Source organism: Oryctolagus cuniculus, chromosome X (genome assembly GCF_051225735.1).
Source record: "Oryctolagus cuniculus isolate XC-2025 breed Fujian yellow rabbit chromosome X, ASM5122573v1, whole genome shotgun sequence".
In the NCBI taxonomy this organism is placed as follows: domain Eukaryota; kingdom Metazoa; phylum Chordata; class Mammalia; order Lagomorpha; family Leporidae; genus Oryctolagus; species Oryctolagus cuniculus.
The window spans coordinates 67,358,656-67,382,722 of record NC_142888.1 but is presented as its reverse complement, the minus strand read 5'-3'; the positions used below and the strand labels follow the sequence as shown (position 1 = coordinate 67,382,722).

The 24,067-nt window shown below is 39.2% G+C and overlaps 1 pseudogene; it reads left to right on the top strand.

Moving 5' to 3' along the window:
• The first annotated feature begins 20,260 nt into the window (after positions 1-20,260).
• LOC103351916 (large ribosomal subunit protein uL23 pseudogene) lies at positions 20,261-20,660 on the top strand (annotated as a pseudogene).
• The last annotated feature ends 3,407 nt before the right edge of the window (positions 20,661-24,067 follow it).

The window sequence follows — 24,067 nt, the reverse complement described above, 5'->3', positions numbered from 1 at the left end:
TGGTTTAACCAAAATGGATGGAGCTGAGGACACCATTTTAAGTGAAATAAGTGAGACAGAAAGACAAAGACCACATGTTCTCTCTCATATGTGGGAGCTAAGAGAGAAAGAGAGGGAGAAGTCTTCCATCCGCTGGTTCACTCCCCAATTGAACGCAATGGCCAGAGCTGCGCCAATCCAAAGCCAGGAATCAGGAGCTAATTTTAGGTCTCCCACGCAGGTGCAGGGGCCCAAGGACTTGGGCCATCTCTGCCGCTTTCCCAGCCACATTAGCAGGAAGCTGACTGGAAGTGGAGCAGCTAGAACTTGAACTGGTGCCCATAGGGGATGCTGGCACTGCAGGCTGGGGCTTTAACACGCTGCTCCACAGCGCTGGCCCCTGCCCAATTCTTCACTGGGTTGTGTGGGGAGCAACTCGGACTAGACTGTTACTGGAATTAAGACTTATTCTATGCATCTGCTCTCCCACAATATGGCGCTGGGAGAGGAGTAAACAGCTTCTACCCAGCTGCCTCTCACCAACTTGACAAGCTGCAGAAGCTGCTCCTGATTGGAGGAGAGCGGCGTGCTCGGTGTGTGGGCAGCCGAGTTGGGATTGGCGGAGGAGGACTATATAGGAGGAGAGAGACGGCATGGTGGTGTGGGTTGGTTGGAGAGTGCGTTGGAGAGTTCGCGGGGAAGTTCGTTACTTCGTTCTTTCTCATTTCTCTCTACTCATTCTTGCTTTGGGAGTTTGCTGTTTACTTATTCTTACTTTACTATAGAAAGGACTTGTAAAAAAAGGGAACAACAAGCGCCCGGTCCGGTGCGGCTAGCAAGTGGTGCTGTGACTCGGATATGAAGCCTAGGCAGGGCTTAGTGTCGTTCCTCCACGAAGAAGGGGAGCGACATAATGGGGCCGTGACTCGGATTAGGAAACCTAGGACGGATAGGAAACCTAGGACGGATAGCAAACTTAGGAGGGAAGAAACGGGAAGAACTGGGAAAATATCGGAGAGAGAGACTAGCAAACAGCCTAGGGAAAATATCGGAGAGAGAGACTAGCAAACAGCCTAGGGAAAAGCCGGACGAAAAAGGTGCCGGAAGAAGTTATTGAAAGCCTAGGCATAGATTCAGATACGAACTACAAGGGGAAGCTGGGAGAAATCTCTAAGGTCGAAAGCGAAAGTGAAAGCTAGAACAAACAGACTCGGATACGGACTGTGGGGAGAGGCCAGGAGAAATGAGGGAGGAATATTGTTGGAGGAAAGCTTGGGGAAACATACCGGGTAGAGAAAAATGTTAGGGAAATTGAAGCCGCGGGGGGGCAGGCCGAGGCGGAAACGAAAGCCACTTTGGGATTCTCAAGTTAGCCCGGGAATAGGGGGCGAAAAGTTGAAACCAGAAGCTGAAACGTAAGCCAGATTGGGATCCGTCTGATTAGCCCGGGGAGCAAAGGACGGGAAGTCAAATCGTGGGGCGGAGACGTGAGCTGGGTTGAATTCGCCAGGCTAGCCTGGGGAACTTGGATTGAATGCTAGTGGTGGAGATGCAAGCTACGCTGTGTGACTCGCGGAAGCCGCCGCGTGCAGAGAGAGCACGGGGCGTGAATAGATAGGGAACGCGGGGCTGGCGCGAGGCCGTGGTGCAGACGCAAAGGGGCGTGGAGACCACGGAGTGTGCGCGCGAAGCCGAGCCGCGCAGAGCCGGGAAGCCGCGCAGATGAGAGAGGCGCGGGCTGAAGCGGCGCAAAGCCGGGAAGCCGCTGCGGGGTGGCGAGGCACCGAGAAGCAGCCTCGGGGCGGGCGCCGGCGGGGCGAGGCGCCGGGAAGCCGTGCAGAGCCGTGAAGCTGCCGCGGGGCGAGGTGCTGAGAAGCAGCCTCGGGCGGGTGCCGGAAAGCCGCAGGGATAAGAGAAACAGAAGTTTAGAAGTAAAATGAGAGAAATAGGAATGTTGGCAGACAGAAGTAAAATGGGAGAAATAGGAATGCCCGGAGATAGAGAAATAGAGAAATAGAAAGGCCTCCCCTCAACATGGCAATGAGAGAGCTTGGATTCGGTCTGCCTGATTAAGTGAGGCGATGAGCACCTGCGGGCGGCTAGCAGCTTATGCGCCGCAGGTCACCGAAGACAGGCACGAATTAACATCAGTAAGGCCTCCCCACAATACAGCAATTAGGAGGCTTGGATTCGGTCTGCCTGATTAAGGCGGTAAGCACCAGCAAGCAGCTCGACCAGAGTATGAGCTGCAGGTCACCGAAGATAGGCACGAACCAACACTAATAAGTCTCCCCCACAATACGGCAATGAGAAGGCTTGGATTCGGTTTGCCTGACTGTTAGGGCTTGTAAGCCCCTGCAGGCAGAGCAGAGCATGCGCTGCAGGGCACCGAATACAGGCACGCATCAGCGCCTAAAAACCTCCTCACAACATGGTGAAGAGAGGACCCGGATTCGGTTTGCCTGATTGATAGGACTTGTAAGAACCTGTGGCAACTCTAGCAAGCAGAGCAGAGTGTGTGCCACGGGGCACCGAAGACAGGCGCGTATCAACGCCAAAAATAAAAAGAAAGGGGGATCTGTGGGGAGCAATCCGGACTGGACTGAGTTACTGGAATTAAGACTTATTCTATGCATCTGCTCTCCCACAATATGGCGCTGGGAGAGAAGTAAACAGCTTCTGCACAGCTGCCTCCAGTTCAACCAATAAACTGTAGGACTTGCTCCTGATTGGAGGAGAGCAGCGTACTCGGCGTGTGGGCAGCCGAGTTGGGATTGGCAGAGGAGGACTATAAAGGAGGAGAGAGATGGCATGCACCAGAAACATCTAGGAGGAACATCTAAGGGGAACACCTGTGCAGCCCCCGAGAAAGCCGGCCGGCGGTGTGCCGCTCCCCTGCGGAAGTGGGGAATGTGGCCAGGGGGAACTGCCCTTCCACGGAGGTGGAAGGGATAGTAGCCAACCCGGGAAGAACCAGCAGCAAACCCGGGGAGTGCCGAGCAGACAGAAAGAACAGCGCAGGGTCCTGTGTCGTTCCTCCACGAAGAGGGGGAGTGACATAATGGTGCCGTGACTCGGATATGAAGCCTAGGCAGGGCTTAGTGTCGTTCCTCCACGAAGAGGGGGAGCGACATAATGGTGCCGTGACTCGGATATGAAGCCTAGGCAGGGCTTAGTGTCGTTCCTCCACGAAGAAGGGGAGCGACAGGTTGTTTAATTTTTTTGTGTGTTTTAATTTCTTGAATTCTTTATAGTATAGTTGCCTCTTCACGTTGCTTAGTTTTTTTTTTTTTTTGCAGTGCAGAAACTTCTCAGCTTGATGTAATCCCATCAAGTGGCTATTCCACTTCTGATCCAGCTCTCTGCTATGGCCTGGGAAAGCAGTAGAAGATGGCTTAAGTCCTTGGGCTGCTGCACCTGCATTGGAGACCTGGAAGAAGCTCCTGGCTTCTGGCTTCAGATCAGCACAGCTCCGGCTATCATGGCCAATTGGGGAGTGAACCAGTGGATGGAAGACCTCTCTCTCTCTTCTCTCTCTCTCTCTCTCTCTCTCTCTGCCTCTCCTTCTCTCTCTGTGTAACTCTTTCAAATAAATAAATAAATCTTTGAAAAATATATAAAGTAACAAAGAAAAAGAAACAAAGTGTCCATCGGTGATGAATGTATAAAGGACATGTGATATATCTACATATTGGAACAGACAGCTTCAAAATAAACATAGAAATTTCACTACTTTTCACAAATTAAGATAGTATGTAGATAGCATGTCAATAAAGAAATAAAGGACTTGAAGATTCTATACTCCAACTGGACTACACTGACATTTGTAGAACACTCTACCCTCTCACAGCTGAATGAATATTTTTCTCAAGTACACATGAAATATGGATCACGTTAGGCTACAATTATAATAAAGTTTAAAATATCAAAACCATGTGTAATGGGGTCTGTATTGAGTGTGGTGGGTAAAGCTGCAGCCTGCAATGCCATCATTTCATATGAGTGCCTATCTGTGTCCCAGCTGCTCCACTTCAGATTGAGGTCACTGCTAATGGTCTGGAGAAGCAGTGGAGCACAGCTCAAGTATTTGGACCCCTGCACCCATGTGGGGGATGCAGACGAAGCTCCTCAATCCTCCCTTCAGCCTGGCCCAGTATGGGCTATTGTGGCTATCTGGGTGGTTTCAGTGGATGGACGATCTCTTTCTATTTCTCCCTCTTTCTCTGTCACTCTACCTTTCAAATAAACAAAATAGATTAAATCTTTTCCAAAAATAGATGAAAACCTAATTAAATCTAAAGCTGGAAAAGCAAACAATGAATATTCAAGTAAAGACAAAACTGAATATAGAAAAATAATAGATAAAATGCTAGTTTTTATAAAGATAAACAAAATTATCAAATTTCTCTAGATTAAGAGAAAAACAAGACTAAAATCAGAAAAATAAATTGACATAATTACAAACTTACAGAAATAGAAACATTTTAAGAATAATATAAATTTTACATCAAATTTGATAAAATATGTAAAATGGGAAAATTTTTAGAAACAAACCATGCAGGCTGGCGCTGCGGCTCACTAGGCTAATCCTCTGCCTTGCGGCGCCAGCACACTGGGTTCTATTCCCGGTCGGGGTGCCGGATTCTGTCCCAGTTGCCCCTCTTCAGGCCAGCTCTCTGCTGTGGCCAGGGAGTGCAGTGGAGGATGGCCCAAGTGCTTGGGCCCTGTACCCCATGGGAGACCAGGAGAAGTACCTGGCTCCTGCCTTCAGATCAGCATGGCAGGCTGGCCGCAACAGGCCATTGAGGGGTGAACCAACGGCAAAGGAAGACCTTTCTCTCTCTCTCTCTCACTGTCCACTCTGCCTGTCAAAAAAAAAAAAAAAAAAGGAAACAAACCATGCAGACTGAATCATGAACACAGAAAATCTGGGTAGATCTATAACTAGTAAGGAGATTGAATCAGTGCAGAAAATACCTCTCCACAAAGAAAATTCTTGGACAAGTATGGTGTTATGAAACTTGCAACTGAAAAACAAAGTGTTGTAGAAATATGATTTTCTGATCAAGTCATTGCTTCTCATAGTGTCAATTTCACTGCTACAGGTTTCTTTTTAGGTGCTCAGTTCTCACATATCAGGGAGAACATATGATGTTTGTTTTTTCACTATTTTCTCTTTTTACTTAATAGCATTGGCTGAACTCTTTACTTAATGCAGAATATTCATAGGTGTTTAAATCCAATAGAAAATTGATCCCAGTAAAAAATACAAGTGGGAATAAGAGAGGGAGGAGATGTACAGTTCGGCACACGTTACCCAGACTTACCCCTAAGGGTAAAGCTAAAAACTTGCCATGGGACTCCAAATCCCATCAAGCTGGATGGTATGGATGCCATCTTACTAGTTAAACTGATCATTTAAAGTGTGTAACTGATCATAAAGATAGGAATAAGTGTCAAAGGGATCATATAAATAAGACCAACTGTCTGTTAATAACAATAGATAGAATTAAAAAGAAGAGAATGACCCAACACGGGAAGCAGGCCACACAGCAGACTCATAGAATGATAAATGCCCTAAACAGGACTCTGGCCTCAGAATCAGCCCTTAAGGCATTCAGATCTCGCTAAAAAACCCATGAGAGTATTTCAGGCATGGAAAAACAAGACACTGTGGCAAAAAATGACCTAAATGAAAGATCTCTGTGAGTGAGATCCCAGTGGAAAGAAGGGGCCTCCTCTGAATGGAGTAGAGAACTTTCACATTGATTATGGCCCTTGTCTAAATACTGACAGAGTTTATGGACTCAAAAGGCTTCCATAGCCTTGGCAGCTCATGACAAGAGCCTCAGATGATCACTGATGTCATAAATAAGAGTCTTAATTGTTAAATCAGCAACAGGAGTCACTGTGCACTTGCTCCCTATGTAAGACCTCTGTCCTTAATGAGTTTTACTATGAGAATTAATGGTAAAAACTAGTCTTCAAACAGTACTTTATACTTTGTGGGTCTGTGTGGGTGCAAACTCTTGAAATCTTTACTTAGTATAGAGTTGGTCTTCTGTATAAAAAATAATTAAAAACGAATCTTAATGAAGAATGGGATGGGAGAGGGAGTCGGAAGTAGGACGGGGGTGGGGTGGGAGGTTGGATATAGGGGGAAGAACCACTATATTCCTAAAGCTGTACCTATGAAATTTGTATTTATTAAATAAAAGCTTTCTAAAGAAAATAAATGTATTTTTCTGGGATATGTTCCATTTTATTAAAATTTCATGTCGCCGGCGCTGTGGCTCAATAGGCTAATCCTCCGCCTGCAGCGCTGGCACACTGGGTTCTAGTCCCGGTCGGGGCACCGGATTCTGTCCTGGTTGCCTCTCTTCCACTCCAGCTCTCTGCTGTGGCCCGAGAGTGCAGTGGAGGATGGCCCAAGTGCTTGGGCCCTGCACACGCATGGGAGACCAGGAGAAGCACCTGGCTCCTGGCTTCGGATCAGCGCTGTGTGCCGGCCGCAGTGGCCATTGGAGGGTGAACCAATGGAAAAAAGGAAAACCTTTCTCTTTGTCTCTCTCTCACTGTCTACTTTGCCTGTCAAAAAAAAAATCATGTCAATAAAATATTCTGTGTTCATACTTATTACATTCTTCATGATCATTAACTTTGTAAAAGTAAAAAAAAAATCATCCCTTAATATTACAATTGATGAAACAGCATAATTATTAACTGTATAGAATCATGAACTTGGCTTACATATTTTATTTTTATTTATTTTTAAGAAATTCTGTTAGCAGTAATTGTATACATTTATAGATTGTAGTGTAATGTTTCCACACATATATAAAATGTTTACTTATCTAAACAGGTTTATAAATATTACTTTGCTATTAGAGACTTGAAACTTTTTTCTTCTAGTTGCTCATACACTATATACTAGGTTTTTGTGAACTATAGTCTTCCCATTATGCTGTGTTAATCTTTTGGACTTTAAAATGTGAGGCCTGGTTTGAGGTCCTTAAATTATTGAGGTTATGTTCTTGAAGGGGATTGTGAAACTCTGATTCTCTCACTCCCCTTTGATTTAGATATGATCCCTGGTTCTGACAAGTGATTCCAGCCACATTGCTATCCATCAGTTGTCATGTGGCCATCATCAGAACTGAGCCCAAGGAGATAAAATGCTTTCAACCTCCAAAATGTTGAGCTAAATAAACATTACTTTGTAAGTAACTGTTCTTAGGTATTTAATTTTAGCAAAGCAAAACTGACTAATATATTTCCCATTCATAAGGATTTTGCTTTATGAACTCCTATGTAATATTTAAAAATGCACTGCTTGATATTACAAAGTGAAGTGTATCAACATTTGGTGGTCTTCAAATTCTGTGAACAAGTATTTTTCAAATGACAATGCATGATTTACAAAATCATACATGTACAAAAAATCAATTCTAAGTGCAAGATGGACTAATTGATATTAATATATTACAAAAAGTACATTGAACATTTCAAATTCCAGCTTGCAACTAACATTTTTGACATTTTATTTATTTGAGAAGCAGATTGACAGAGAGAGATAGACAGAGAGAGAGAGAGACAGAGAGAGAGAGAGAGAGACAGAGAGAAGAAAACAAATTACATGAGCCATCACCACTGCCTCCCAAGGTCTGTATTGGCAGGAAGCTGGAGACAGGAGCTGGAGCCAGGAATGGAACCCAGGCACATGCGGGCATGTTATCTGATAGTCTAAACAAACTCTTAAAGCCAGTCTTTAAAGAAAATAGAACATGTCCAGTTTCCATTTAGTATCAAAGAAGAGTATATGAAATTATCTGAAAAAACATTTTAAAATATCCCTCAGTTTTCCAACTACCAAACTACATAAGGGTAGATTGTCTTTATATACTTCAGTGAATGCAAATATTCCAAAATATTAAATGTAAAAATAAAACTCAGGTATTTTCTATGAAAGTAGCAAACTATTTTTAAAAATTAATTATTTTAATAAAATATACTAGGTACATTAACAAATACTGAGTTTAATATTGTTACGATTTTAAAATGAATTATTAATGTTTTAAAATGTTTAGATCTAATTTCTACATAGCGATCATCAGTACATAACTCAACCATCTTTGAAGCTCGAAAACTTTTAAATGTACAAAGGGTTTCTCAGATTAGGAGTGTGATATCTGCCAGTTCACATTGTCTTAATTACGTTTGTGACTGCATTGATTTTCCCCTCATATTTCTCTTCACCATGCTTTGCATTTTTAAACTCTAATTAATAATGACTAATGGAAGTGTCTCCTGATTAATACTAAATTAAAACAACACAAAATGCTATAGATAGTGTCTAATAAATTATAATCAAACTAGATCAATTTTCAGAATGTAAGATTATGAATGGCAGGCTTTGGTACAAGTTATTGGATTTTTTATATTACTAAAAAGAAAGTAAATTGCAAAAATTAGACTCACAGACAATAAATCAAGACCATAGAGTTTTGAGTCTATTGTGCTGTACCATTTACAATTGAAATTTCATTCAAAACCATCAGTATTGTTTAAAACAGAACAGGTCAAAATTCAATGGCATGGAAAGCAATGAAGCAGACAATATAGTCAAGTAATTTGCTAAAATATTGGAAAAGATTGACCTTTTGGGTCTTTCATTTACATTTACTAAAAAACTTATGTCAGGAATATCTATATCATTGATGAGAAAATTAAACAAGAATTTTGTAAAGTCAAAAAGTAGATGAAAATTTTATAATATGAAAAAAGCATAGCTCATCCACAGGAATAAAGGAGAGCAAGTCATTAGAAATTTCCAAAGTGAGGAAGGAAATCACGTCCAAGGTGAGATTAATAAGCTCCCAGCTCTACAATACAGGATACCATGCATATATGCACATATTAGGCAAATACCATTTCAGCCTTTGGTTCCTACCAATTTCAAACTCTTTAGGTGACAGAAAAATACAGTTTCTGATAATGTAACATAATAAGGCATTTTAAACACCTAAACTGATACCTATCCATGAAACTAAAGAAATGCTGAGGTAGTCAATTTTCTAATTTAGTAACTTTCACAACACACACACACATCCATACAAACACAGGCTTGAGTGTATCCACTTGGACTGAATAGATGGATAGATGGACTGAAATCACCGGATAAGTTCCATTTATGCTGAACTTTTTAGCATAAACATAACCCAGGGGTAATTTTTTTGTCAAATACAAAATATTCTACATATTTGAATTATTCCACTAGATTGGGATTAGTTAAAACTGCCTAAATCAATGCTTCTGTGAATCCACTTATCTCCTTAGTCACAGAGGAGCAATAGTTGTGTCTTTCTTGGTCATAATTCTCATCAGAAGTACTATATATATTTGATAATATTTCAATTAAAATGTATTTGCATGATTCCTATTATATGTTTATCACTGTGGTATGTACTTATTAATGAAGAAAGATGCTATTGATGTTGTTGTTGAGGAGGATAAACATTCTTGATAATGCATTATACACCACGTACCACATTAAATATCCTCACAATAATATTTTCAGATGCACAGTATCATCATTCCCATTTTTCAGATGAGGAAATAATGGATTATAGAAGTTATGCATTTACTTACATATAATTATAAAACTAGAAAATTAAGTCAGATATCAAATCGAGGATTGCTAGACTCTAAAAATAATATTGTCTACTAAAATTATCAGTGATGATGGGAAATTTTGTCTATTTATATTATCTAATACAGTAGTCACTAGTCACATGTAACTATTAAACACTTTAAATCTGGCTAGAGAACATGGAGAATTAAATTGTATTTAATATTTACTTAAATTTAAACAGTTTCAAGTAGTTAGTAGCTACCAAATTGGGTAATGCATATTTTAGGAACTATTAACCTTAACTACTAAACTACATGTTCTTTATCAATAATTTTGTTTTGGTCAATTTTTTGATAAACTAGTCTGTATGCATTATTTATTTGAATCATAATAATGATACTCTTAACAAGGCACTATGATTATTCTCATTTAATTTCAGAGGAAATGAGGTTTAAAAAATTAACTCATCCAAGCTCATTCAGCAAATTTGTGGAGAGGCCAGAATGAGAATTTTGATCTGACTATAAAACCATTTACTTCCTGCTATACACATTAACACAACAAAGGAACACAAAGTAGCTCTTTTTTAAAAAATTAAAATTAATTAATTAGTTAATTTCAGTGCAGGAGGAAGGGAGATAAGGAGGAAAAGCGAGAGAGAAAGAGAGAGAGAGAGAAACTCCCTCCCACTGGGCTGCAACAGCTTGAGCTGTGCCTGTCCAAAGCTGGAATCAGGGATTCAATCCATGTCCACCATGTGGGTGGCAGTATCCCAGCTGTTTGAGCCTTCACTTACTGATTCCCAGGTTGTGTATTAACAGGAAGCTGAGATTGGGAACAAAACGGTGACTTGAACCCAGATACTCTAATATGGAATGTGGATGTCCCAAGTGCCATCTTAACCATTGCTCCAAAAACACACCCCCATGGTCCCCTCGTTGGAAGGGTATTATACAAAAGAAAAGACTTTACACTGTGGACAAATTAAATCACAATGCCAATAAACATGCAACCAAATACAGAATTTTTTGGATTATTTGGTAAGGAATAATTATTCATTCAAAAGATTGAGCAAGGTAGATAAAATAAGTGAAGATGTACTTCTTGGAGGATATGGAACATGATCTACATAGAATTTATATAGAAAGAGAGCAGGGAGCATGTGAGATCTGAGGGGAAGCATGAGCAAACTCGTAGAGTAAGTATTTTCTTTCTGAGCTGATTTAAGTAGCTAAAAAATACTGATGTGGCTGAAATGAAGTATTCACATTCAGGTGGGAGATTCTGTGTGTGTGTGTGTGTGTGTGTGTGTGTGTGTTTTCCTCTCTGTAACTCTGACTTTCAAATAAAAAAATGTCTTTTTTTAAAAAGAAGGTCAAAAGTAAAAAGATCAGAAGACTGTAATTTCTATTAGCAGACATAATGAAGTTGGAGAAGCATCATATATGATGTTCGTGAAGTTATATAAGCACAGGAGGCCAATAGTTACAATTGGTTCATAGATTTGCCACAAATAGGGCAAAATCTGAGTGTAGGTGATAACTGTGAGCATAACCTATAAAGTAAGAAGACAAAGATATTCTGTCCAACAACTATTATAGATAAATAGTTCTCAAATGTTTTCTCTCCCATTCTGTAGGTTGTGTGTTCACTCTTTTGATGTGCAGAAGCTTCCCATTTGTCTATATTTTGCTTGTATTACCTGTGCTTTGGGGGTTTTATAAAAAAATATTGCCTATACAGAAAGTAGGTTCTTTAAAAACTAAAAATAGAGCTTCCATTTTGATTCATCAATCCAAGTTCTGGGAATATATATCCAAGGGAAAATAAATCAGCATATGAAAAAGATACCTGCAGTCCCCTGTATATTGCAGTACTATTCACTATATCTAAGTCATGGAATCAACCAGGGTGACCACTCGCAGATGAATGAATTAAAAAAGTGGTATATTATATACAAGGAAAAATGTTTTACCAAAAGTAATAATGAAATCTTGTAATTTTAGCAAAATGGATAGAGCTGGAGGACATTATGTTAAATGAACTAAGCCAGGCACAGAAAGACAATATATGAAACCATATGTTCTCACTAACATAGAACCTAATATAGTTCATATCAAAGAAGAAGAGAGTAGAATAAGGATTACTTGAGGTTAGGAAGAGTAGGGTAGGAGGAGGACAAAGGGAGTTTGAATAACTGGTGCTAAAATATAATTGGAATAAGTTCTAGTGTTCTACAATATGAGTGTACTTTTCAAAAAATCTGTTACATATTTTATATAAAGAACTAGTGAAAAGGAGTTTAAAATTTCTAAACAAAAATGCTAAATTTATAAATAGATGGAAATGCTAATTACCATGACTTGATCTTTATATATTGCATACATGTATTAAATATCACATTCTACTCCATATTTGTGTATAATTGTTATGTGTTATTTAAAAAGAAAAATTAAGAATATAAAAATAACAGAAACACTCCAAAATGAAAATTATTTTAGACTTTGAAATTCCTCACATGATAACTAAAAAAAAAATTTAAGCTTAAGATTAATTCTTGATTTGGTTTAAATCAAATCACACTTATTAGACTAGCTATGTTGGAGATTTGGAACAGTTAAACACTCATTCCTCTTGCCCGACTTTTAATTAAGGAATAGAAAACTGAGCTGTGTGATATTCAGCAAAGCCAGTCACAGATATCTGCAGGAAATGCATGATAAATTTGAGTGGGTTAGTGCAATGGAAGTAAAGGACAGAGGGGAAATAGAAAGTGCTCAAAGTTAAATGAATATATGCCCACGGGTTATGCATGCCATCCAGAAATAATTACAGTTGAGAGGGTGGGGAGTGGTGGTTTTTAAAGGCCAGTATAGAGGAAAGCAGAAGTGCAGAAAGTAATCAAGCATGCAGAAAGAGCATACACAGGTTATAATATATCAAATCGAGGGACCAACTGCAATGATAACTTAATGAAGTTTAAGGGAGCATGAAGAGTGATTTTTAAAAGACACAAAGGCAAGCAATGAAAAGAAATTTCACAAGAGGCTGAGATTAAATAGTAGAAAATTTTCAGGGCCTGAACATGAACATCCATATCAAGTAGCACAGGAAAAGAACTATTCACAGTTGCCTTTTAGTGTCACAGAATATAGGACTAGGGGAAAATGGAGCTGATTTATTTTACAGCATTAAGAGAAGGAGAAAAATGTAGAAGGAGAAAAAGGAGGAAAGGAAAACCCATGATCTTGCTTTTGGAGAATATTGTGCCAACCAGAGAAGTGAGCATAGTACAAAGTGTAACACAGTTATGACTGTAAATGCAAGCAACACTTTACTGATCCTACAAAGGAAATACATATTTCTACCACATTCTGTATAAGTCTTAATAATAAAATCTGTTTTCTACTACACAGAGTAGTTGCCAAATGCCAGGCTTTCATGAGTAAAGAAAATTTGAGGCCTTGATATGTCATAAACTTTCCACATTCACTTTAGAGGTGCTTAGATAAGCGGAGCCACATCACTACAGCTTCTCAGGTTAGGTAGTTTGCCCACAGAATGCTCCATTGAAATTGTTCAGAATTCCAATAATCTAGCACTTAAATACCTGATATTTGAACACAGCAGCTTTGTTAACACCTATTACTTATTTACAGCTCACTATTTGCATTTTTCCCTCAGTGCGAAGAAATTGTTACTTCATCCTTAGGAGAATTGTGACACAAACTGAAATAATGATTTTCAGGTAGCCATTACTCTATAAGACTTCATAGGCCTAAAGTCAGTTAAACTTCACAGCCAAGTGAGTATTTTATTGTGGCTCTCTGCCTATACATACATTGGTCTTTCTTTCTGATGTTTCAGAAATATTTTGATTTTCAGCAGAAACTAAGCTCAAGCCATATATCTATCCATGTCCTCCATTAGCAGCTTCTACTTAGCGAACTCCAGGAGAGTCCGGCTCACTGGTCTTCCACACGAGGCTCTGTACTGCCCTCTACTCCACTCTGTGTGCAACTCTCCTAGTGGAGCCTCCTGTTGCCTAAACACTTCTCAACCGCTCATATCCCGTTAGGTCTTGATTTATTGTCAGGGAGTCTTCTCAATTCTTTTCCTACATCGCTTGCCTATATAAGTGCAACAGAGATTTCTGTAGCCATTTTATGATCTTTTCCTCCCATTTTTGCCATCTACATTTGGCTTTTCCCAGTCATTCAACAGATGTTTATTAAATGTGTTTTCAGTTCCAAAAACTCTATTATTCGCCAGGTACACAGTGATGCAAAAGACAAACTAGGAAACTCATAATTTCCAAAGCAGGGGGGATAAGCAACTAAGTAAATTGATATTCTGGGTACAATATGTACTGTGAAGGAAATAAACAAAATATGATTTAGAGCACCATTCAATAAGGGTGCCAAGGCAGGGTTCTCTGAGGGGGCGACCATAATAGTTATGACTTAGAATAGACTGAGTCACCCATGCCAATTCCTCTTTCAGATACTTATTTGTTGCACTTCTCCATTCTGAATAAATTCAGATCCCGGAAATGATTATTTTGTTATTGCACAGACTGTCCCTCAAATGCTCAGACACAAAAACCTCAACAAATAACTTAAACCACCTTCTCGCCACTTCATCCCAGTGCTTCTGTTAATAACCTTGAAAATCTTAATGCTTAATACATTTCAATGGATTTGTTTCCCATCTTACTTTAATTGGTTTGGAAAACTTGACAAGCCCTTTGTCTTTTGTCTTAAGTTTTTAAATATTTAAAATAAGGAGATTAAATTACATATTTATTTGAATTTATTCAGTCAGAAAGTCAGAAATTCTACAACTGAAGTATTTCCTGATGGACTGAAGATAAATTCTAGCGAAAGCACCAGGTAATCAGGATAAAAACACAAGAAGGGTAATGAAAAAAACAGGATAAAAGCTACTGTAGGGTATCCATCTCATTACCCAGATTGACTAGAAGTTTAGCAAATTTGGGATAGTAAGGTATGTCAGGCCACCAAATTTAGCTTGTTTTCAATTACTTTTAACAAAAAATTGTACTAGATAATTTATGTCTTTTTCTTACTGTTATAAAATATGCATAGCATAATATTCTACATTTCACCATCCATAAGTGTATAATTCAATAGCATTTGATACTCTCACAAATTATGTAACTGTCACCACTATATATATTCAAAATTTTTTCATCGTCTCCAACAAAATCTCTGCCTCCCTCCCCATTTCCCTTTTTTCCAAACTGATGATTTTTTTGCTTTCTGCATCTATTAATTTGTCTATTCTAAGTATCACATATAAGTATAACTATATAACATCTTCCCTTCTGTTTCTATTAGTGGAATTTTATTCCTAATAGCAAGCTCCGGGTTTTTCCATTTGTCCACAGCCTCACCAAAACTTATTTTTAATTTTTATTGCTTGTATCCGTCCCTAGTGGTGCATAATGGCACCTCACGGTGATTTTTATTTACATTTCCCTCATGACTAATTATATTAAGCATGTTATGTGTTTATTAGCTATTTGTATGTTCTTTTTAGAGAAGCACCTATTGAAGTACTTTGCACATTTGTTAATTGCATTGTTTTGCTTTTATTGTTGCACTTATTCAGTTGTGAGGGTTTGTTATACATTCTGAATATTAATTTGTTACCAGAAAAATAAGTTGCAAATGTTTTCTTTCATTCTATAGTTTACCATTCCACACTGTTGAATATGTCCTTTCATGCACAAAAGATTTTAATTTTGATGAAGTGTAATATATCTATTTTTTCTTTTGTTTTGCATACTTTTACATTCATATTCAAAAAAATTGCCAGTATTCCAGGCATGGAAAGCCAAGACACTGCGGCCAAAAAAATATGACCTAAATGAAAGATCTCCATGAGTGAGATCCCACGAAAGAATGGGCCATCAAGGAAGGAGGTACCTTTCTCTGAAGGGAGAAGAGAACTTCCACTTTAACTATGGCCTTATCTAAATAAGATCGGAGTTGGCGAACTCAAAAGGCTTCCATAGCCTTGGCAACTCATGACAAGAGCCTCGGATGATTACTGACGCCATAAACAAGAGTGTCAATTGTTAAGTCAACAACAGGAGTCACTGTGCACTTACTCCCCATGTAGGATCTCTGTCCTTAATGTGTTGTACTACGTGAATTAACGGTATAACTAGTACTTGAACAGTACTTTGCACTTTGTGTTTCTGTGTGGGTGCAAACTGTTGAAATCTTTACTTAGTATATACTAAATTGATCTTCTGTATATAAATAGAATTGAAAATGAATCTTGATGTGAATGGGATGGGAGAGGGAGCGAGAGATGGGAGGGTTGCGGGTGGGAGGGAGCTTATGGGGGGAAAAAGCCACTGTAATCCAAAAGCTGTATTTTGGAAATTTATATTTATTAAATAAAAGTTTAAAAAAAGTCATGATTTTTTTTTGCTTCTTTCTACTAAGAACGTTATAGTTTTAGCTCTCATGTTTATGTCTTAGATTCATTCTGAGTTAATCTATGTATATGGTTTAAGGTAAGGGTCTTACTTCATTTTTCCCAGCCTTAATTACTAAAAAGATTGTTCTTTTCCTATTAAATCAGCTTAGCATCATTGTTGAAAATAAATTTACAGTATTAGGGGACTTTAAAAAGGTCATTAAATATGTAAGAGATGATTTTATTTGAGTGTCAAAAATTTGAAATCAATTCATGCAAATTGTCTAGAAAATCCACAAAAATGCGTATCAAAAGGAATTATGTAGTTGTAGTCTGATAAGCTTAACTGTTAATTCTTTCCATGAATTTTTTGAAGAACTTTTGTCTATATAAAGGTTTACTAATAGGCTTTCTATTCTATTTATGTGTCTCACTGGAGCATACCAAAACATTTAAAAGATCCTTTACCAATAAGGAATTTATAATTTCTTCAGAGAGTTAAAATATTTACATATTAAAATTTCCATATGACATAAAGGGTCATAGAAAATAGGGAGAATTTTGAAGTAAGGAAGGGAAGTTTCACAGTGATAAAAAAGAGTTGGAAGAGAAGGTGAGCATTTAGCTGATCTTTATCAATAGGAAATACATGTTTAGAAAGTGATTTACAGATTCAATGCAAATCCTATCAAAATAACTATGACTTTTTTTTCCTGACAGGCAGAGTTAGACAGTGAGAGAGAGAGAGAGACAGACAGAAAGGTCTTCCTTTTTACATAGGTTCACCCCCAAGTGGCCGCTACAGCCGGCGCACTGCGCTGATCCGAAGCCAGGAGCCAGGTGTTCGCTCCTGGTCTCCCATGGGGTGCAGGGCCCAAGGACTTGGGCCATCCTCCACTGCCCTCCCGGGCCACAGCAGAGAGCTGGCCTGGAAGAGGGGCAACCGGGACAGAATCCAGCGCCCCGATCGGGACTAGAACCCAGGGTGCCGGCGCCACAGGCCGCGGTGCTCGCGACATTTTTCAGAGATCCAAGAAATAACACAACTAAAATTTGTATGAAATCTCAAAATAGCCAAATAATCTTGAGGTAAAAAGAACAAAACAGAAATCATTGCACTATCTTACTTTAAAATATATAATAAAGTTGGAGGCATTTAGACTAGTGGTTAAGATGACAATTAACAACTGTCCATCACATACGCAGTGCCCGAGTTAGAGCAAGCTCTGCTCTGGCCTGGGAGGCAATGCTGATGGTTCACATGATTGAGTTCCTGCCACCCATGTAGGGGATCTGGAATGAGATTCTGGTTCCTGGTTTTGGCATGTTCAGTCCTGGTCATTGTGGGCATTTGGGAAGCTCTCTCTCTCTCTCTCTGCCTCTCAAAAAATAAACAGCATTTAAAATATATTACAAAGCTACAGCAAATAAAAGAACACAGTATTAAAAGAGACACATAGACCAATGGAACAGAATAGAAATAACAGACGTAAATCCATCTATCTTCAGCCAGCTAATCTTTGCCAAGGTTGCTAAAGTATGCATTGGAAAAAGGATAGTTTTTTCAATAAATGATGCTGTAAAAATTAGATATCAACATGGAGAAGAATGAAACTATACACCTATCTCTTACCATGTACAAAAACCAACTCAACTCAAAATGGATTAAACATCTAAATGTAAGGATGAAACTTAGAAAATACCAGAGGAAAACATATGAGAATTTCTTCAGGACATTAGAGTGGGCTAGAATTTTTTTATAATGTCCCCAAATACAGGAAATAAATGTAAATATAGATAAACGTGATTATCGAAATTAAAGCTCTTGAACAGGAAAAGAAATGACCAACAGAGTGAATGGATAACCTGTAAAATGGGAGAAAATATTTACAAGTCATGTATACGACAAGGAGTTTATTAATGGGATCTGTGTTAAATATAAATATAAATCGGCCAGCGCCGGCTCACTTATCGAATCCTCCGCTTGCAGCTCCTGTACCCCGGGTTCTAGTCCCGGTTGGGGCGCCGGATTCTGTCCCAGTTGCCCCTCTTCCAGGCCAGCTCTCTGCTGTGGCCCGGGAGGGCAGTGGAGGATGGCCCAGGTCCTTGGGCCCTGCACCCCATGGGAGACCAGGATAAGTACCTGGCTGCTGCCATCTGGTCAGCGCGATGCGCCGGCTGCAGCGTGCCAGCCACGGCAGCCATTGGAGGGTGAACCAATGGCAAAGGAAGACCTTTCTCTCTGTCTCTCTCTCTCACTGTCTAACCCTGCCTGTCAAAGAATAAAAAATAATATATATAAAAATATAATTCAACAGCAAAATAAAATACATTCAAAAAGTGGTCAATAGAACTAAATACACATTTCTTAAAGGAAGATAAACTAATGGTCAACAGGTAAATGAGTAAATTCTCAATATCTCACATCATCATGGAAATGCAAATCAAAACCACAATGAATGAGCAGACATTTGATCTATTGGTTAAAATACTGTTTGGGATACCTGCATCCCATATCAGACTGTCTGGAATTGACTTGTGCCTCCACTCCTGACTCCAGGTTCCTTCTAATTTGTACCTTGGAAGGCTTGGGTTCCTGCAACCTACATGGAACATTAAGATTGAATTCCCAGCTCCCAAATTCAATTTGGCCCGATCCTGGCTATTGTGGGTGTTCGGAGAATGAATTGTAGATGAGAGCTCACTCTCTCTCTCTCTTTCTCTCTCTCTCTCTCTTCCTCCCTCTGTCCCTCCCTACCTCCCTACTTCTCTCCCTTCCTCTCTCATATTAAAAAAAAAAAAACAAGCAATTAAAAAACATAATGAGATACCACCTTACTCCAGTTAGATTGGCTTTTATCAAAAAGACAAAATATGACAACTGCTTGTGAGGATATGGAGAAAAGTAAACCCCTGTACACTGTTGGTGACAATGGAAATTACAGACATTGTGGAAGGCAGCATGGGGATTCCTCAAAAAAACCAAAAGTAGAACTACCAGATCTAGCAATCCCACCAATGGGGATAAATACATCCAAGGGAAGTGAAATCAGTCTATCAAAGTGACATCTGTACTCTCCTATTTATTGCATCATTCCATAAGAGTTTATATTAGATTTATTTATTTGAAAGGCCGAGTTACAGAGAGCGAGGGAGAGGCAGAGACAGAGAGAGTGAGAGAGATTGATCTTCCATCCAGTGGTTCAATCCCCAAATGCCCATAACTTCCAGGGTTTTGTCAGGGTGAAGCCAGGAGCCTGGAACTCCATCTAGATCTCCCATAAGGATGACAAGGGCGCAAGTACTTGAACTATCTTCTACTGCTTCTCCAGGTGCATTAGCAGGGAGCTGGATTAGAGGTGGAACAGCTGGGACTTGAACCAGCACCCATATGGGATGCTGGCATTGTAGGCAATTGCTGAACGTGCTACACCACAAAATCAGTCCCCACAAGAGTTTATAAAAGGAAACAGTTTCAATATTCACAAAATGATGAATGGAAGGATTTTTGAATGTTTTCACCATGAATAAATGGTAAATGAGGAGACAGATATGTTTACCCTCATTGGACATTATCCATATACACATGTGTGAAAACTTCACATGGCAGTCCATTAATATGTACAATTTTTATGTGTCAAAGATTCAAAAAATATTTAAAAATATAAATAGATAAAAGAAGAAAAGGCTGAGAAGAATAAAAATTCCTGTCCAGGAAGATGTATAGTGAGAATAAACACAAGATGATTTATAGCATGTTTAAGGGCATGGCATGAAGTATGGAATTTGTCTATGTAATCAAGAGTGATTGACTAGTATGTCTGTCCTGTTTCAATCAAGGAAGATAGAGCATTGAAGCAAATTGCTTGCTTTGGCTCCTATGAATAGATAATCTATATTCTTCCAGTCTAAAAAATTCCTCATCTTTTGTGTGCTTCGATAAATCATAACTGATAATTAACCTTTTTAATTAATGATCTCACAAGATGAACACCTAGTACTGGTTGAACCATTATGGAAGTTTTTATGTTTTGTTCCTTATATCCACTAAAATGAGAAAGCTATATCTTGAAGCTTGGCACTTCAGATGGTATAACCATGGGAGAGTTGATTTGTTAAAGTTGTGTGAGGGAGAATATGTGAGTGATTTCATTCCTTAATACCCAGTATAAAAAGTTCTATCACTTTTTCACCAAGATGGCACTGAAGACGAAGAAGGAAGCTCCTGCCCCTCCCAAAGCTCAAGCCAAAACAAAGGCTTTCACAGCCAAGAAGGTAGTGCTGAGAGACATCTACAGCCACACACACACACAAAATCTGCATATCACCCACATTCCAGTGGTCCAAAACACTTCATCTCTAATGGCAGCCCAATTATCCTCAGAAGAGCACCCCCAGGAGAAGCAAGCTTGACTGCTATGCCATTGTCAAATTCCCCCTGACCACTGAACAGGCGATGGAGAAGATAGAACACAACACCACATTGGTGTTCATTGTGGATGTCAGGGCCAGCAAGCACCACATCAAACAGGCTGTGAAGAAACACTGTGACATTGATGTGGCCAACGTCAACACCCTGATCAGACCGATGGAGTGAAGAAGGCCTATGTTTGGCTGGCTCCTGATTATGATGCTTTGAATGTTGCCAACAAAATTAGGATGATCTAAACTGAGTCCAGCTAGGTAATTCTAAAAATATGGTGCTTTTCATCATTAAAAAAATTCTATCAATCCAAGGACACTTCACTTCTCTTTAACTTGCAAACTTGAAGGATCACTTTTAAATTTTATTGCTGATGGTAGGTCTTGCCAGAACTCTCTCACAATAATTATTCCCACAATGTCTAATGAAACTTTTATATAAAATAAACACAATCACACTTACTGACATAAAACAGTGGATGGTTTCTAGGAGCTTACACCTGTTTTGGGAGAAATCAATTCAGAAATGTCTTTTGTTAATCTTCTGGTAGTTTAATTTAGAGATAGTTGACATAATATATTAAAGTGTAAACAGAAATACCACATGTCAACCAGTAAGGCCATTTGAAAATGTTTAAGAATCTTTTTTTCTCAGTATTAATCATTTCAAAGACGCATTTATTATTTATCTTAACTTTGTGAGAAAGAGAATAGCCATGGGGCCTGCGCTGTGGTGTAGCTGGTCAAGCTGCCACCTGCAGTGCCGGCATCCCATATGGACACCAATTCAAATCCCGGCTGCTCCACTTCTGATCCAGCTCTCTGCTATAGCCTGGGAAAGCAGTAGAATATGGCTAAATTCCTTGGGCCCCTGCACCCGCGTGGGAGACCCAGAAAAGGCTCCTGGCTCCTGGCTTCGGATCAGCACAGTTCCGGCCGTTGTGGTCAATTGGGGAGTGAGCCAGTGGATGGAAGACCTCTCTCTATCTCTGCCTCTTCTCTCTCTGTGTAACTCTGATTTTCAAATAAATAAATAAATAAATAAATCTTTAGAAAAAAGAAAGAATAGCCATGACAGTCATATTCACTTTGCCTTATAAAATCAGTTAAGGAATAAAGGGATGGGTTCAAATACTTTCAAAAAATGAACTGGAACATTATGCACACCTTATGAAACCAATACCAACATGGTCACACGTTTCAGATTTCCTGTCAAGGGGGAGCAAAAAATTGTTTTTAAAATATTATTTTCAGTAAATAACTGTTGAACATCCAAGGCAGCGATGAATCATTTTTCTACAAATACTCCAGATTAAAAGTATCTTTTACCACTGTTGAATGATAATCATGAGGATGCTATCACTTTAAAAAAAAAAGACGCCAACATTTTGAAAAGCAAAGGAGTTTCATGTTGACATTATCTATTTAAAGTCCAGGCACACTCCCACAGGAATTCACCTTCTAGTGAGTTTATACATTTAAAGGAAATAGCAGATTTGAAATGTCCTTGCTCCTCTCATGTGGGCAATAGAGAGCCACAGCTGCTGGAGGGTCTGGTCTCAGCCACAGAAGTCTTTTTCTCTGCTTCCAACCCACACATTCATTGTCTGAGTGGCAATGAGCCAGAAACAGGGCTTAATCATTGTCAAAGCCAGGTGTTCTGTTCATGAGTGTACGTGATGCCAGGTTTTGAGTATCCCCTGCTTAAGACTTAGTAAAAATATATAGAAGACTTCATTCATCAGAATAAGGCAAAGATTAGAAATAGTGTCTGAAATAATGGTGGGGACCATAGAAGGAATTTGTATGGCCACAGAAGCAGGGATTAAATCTTCATTAATCAGACAAACAGGCACCCTGTTCCTGAAAAGCCTCAATTTCACTTGCAGGAAAGGAGTATTTAAAGGGCTGTGGCCTGGACCATCTTTCTCACATTTCAGACCCACAATAGCAGCTTTCTAAGCCTTGTCTTACTGGAACCAGCAACCACAGAGAGAATTGGGTGTGTTGGAATTGCCATATATAGCCTGTGTCATTTATGTGTGTTTTGTTTGTGTCAATTTCTTTCAAATAGAGCATGGCCAGTTGCCTTTTGCCAAAATAACTAGTCATAATGTTTTCTCAACCTATCACATGATGGGGTGACACAAAAACACTTTTTCTTTCTTTTTATGGTGTTGAGTTTTGCAAGGATCAATACAAACAATAAAGAAATGAAATAGCAACTACATCCCATAAGGGAAGAAGCCAAATAAATTGAGTGCTTGATTTTGTTTCTAAAATCACAATTATTGCTGCCACCTATGATTGCCCATGGCTTTCTGGCCAGCAGAAATAGAAAACTAAGGTGCCAAGTCAGAAGCATGTGTTCATACTTAGTCTTAATAGCTGGTTCACCTGAGACTGATCTGAAAGGCAACTTCTGGGCATACATCCAGTAAGATACTAGGAAAGGCCTAATGAAAGACATAAAGAGACCTTTGGCAGGCTATGCAGAGATCACCAGCAGAAACCACAGGTCCGGTGGCAGCTTCCTCCTATTTCCTCCTACGTACATTGGGGATGCAGAATGAATAGATCAGTTTTTACCTCTCTAATTCAGAGCCCGCAAAATTGGTGGTCATTATATTGTCACACTAATAGTTTATTGGTTGTATTTGAGCTTCTCTTCTTTGTTTTATTCTCTACTATCATCTTTCCCAGATTTCCGAATCCAAGAGAAAATTCTTTCTTTTGAGAGAGTGGGGTAGGAGAATGTAAAAACTCAGCTTCCTTTTTGAGCTTTGATGTTGTACATACACACATTTAAAACATGAATTTTGACTTTTCACGGCTTCCAGACAGGGCTAGTTTTATTTAAGCAACTACACACCAGGTCTGAGTGCAGAGGAGTCAGAAAGGATTTATTGTCTTAAAACACAAGCCTACAGTGTATCAGAAATGTATGGCCACAGTAGAGATTATTTTATAGAACCCTTAGCTAGCATCAACTTTTTCTTTTGCTAAATGGGGACATTAAGAAAAAGAATACACGAAACAAATACATGCTGTCACAATTTTTATAGTAAGTAGAATTAACATCAAAAAGTATTAAAAGCAAGCATTCTAAATAAATCTCTAAGTTAAATATAGCTCCATAAAAAAGGAAAAATCCTGGGGTCAGCGTTGTAGTGTAATGGATAAAGCCTCCTCCTGCAGCACCAACATCCTATATTGGTGCTGGTTTGTGTCCTGGCTGCTCCACTAATGGCCTGGGAAAAGCAGGAGAAAATGGCCCAAGTGCTTGGGTCCCTACCATCCACATGGGAGACCTGGAAGAAGCTCCTGGATCCTGGCTTGATCCTGCCCCAACCCTGGCTGGTTGTGTGGTCATCTGGAGAGTGAACCAGCAGATAGAACAACTCTTTCTTTCTCTGTAACTCTGATTTTTCAAATAAATAAATAAACATTTTTTTAAAAAGGGAAAAATCCCATGCATATCCCATGCATCTTTTTTTGTAATTTACCTTTCAATTTTTATAATATTACTGAAAACTTGTTCATAGACCAATACTGTTTCATGGAAAAGTAGATCTTCCATTT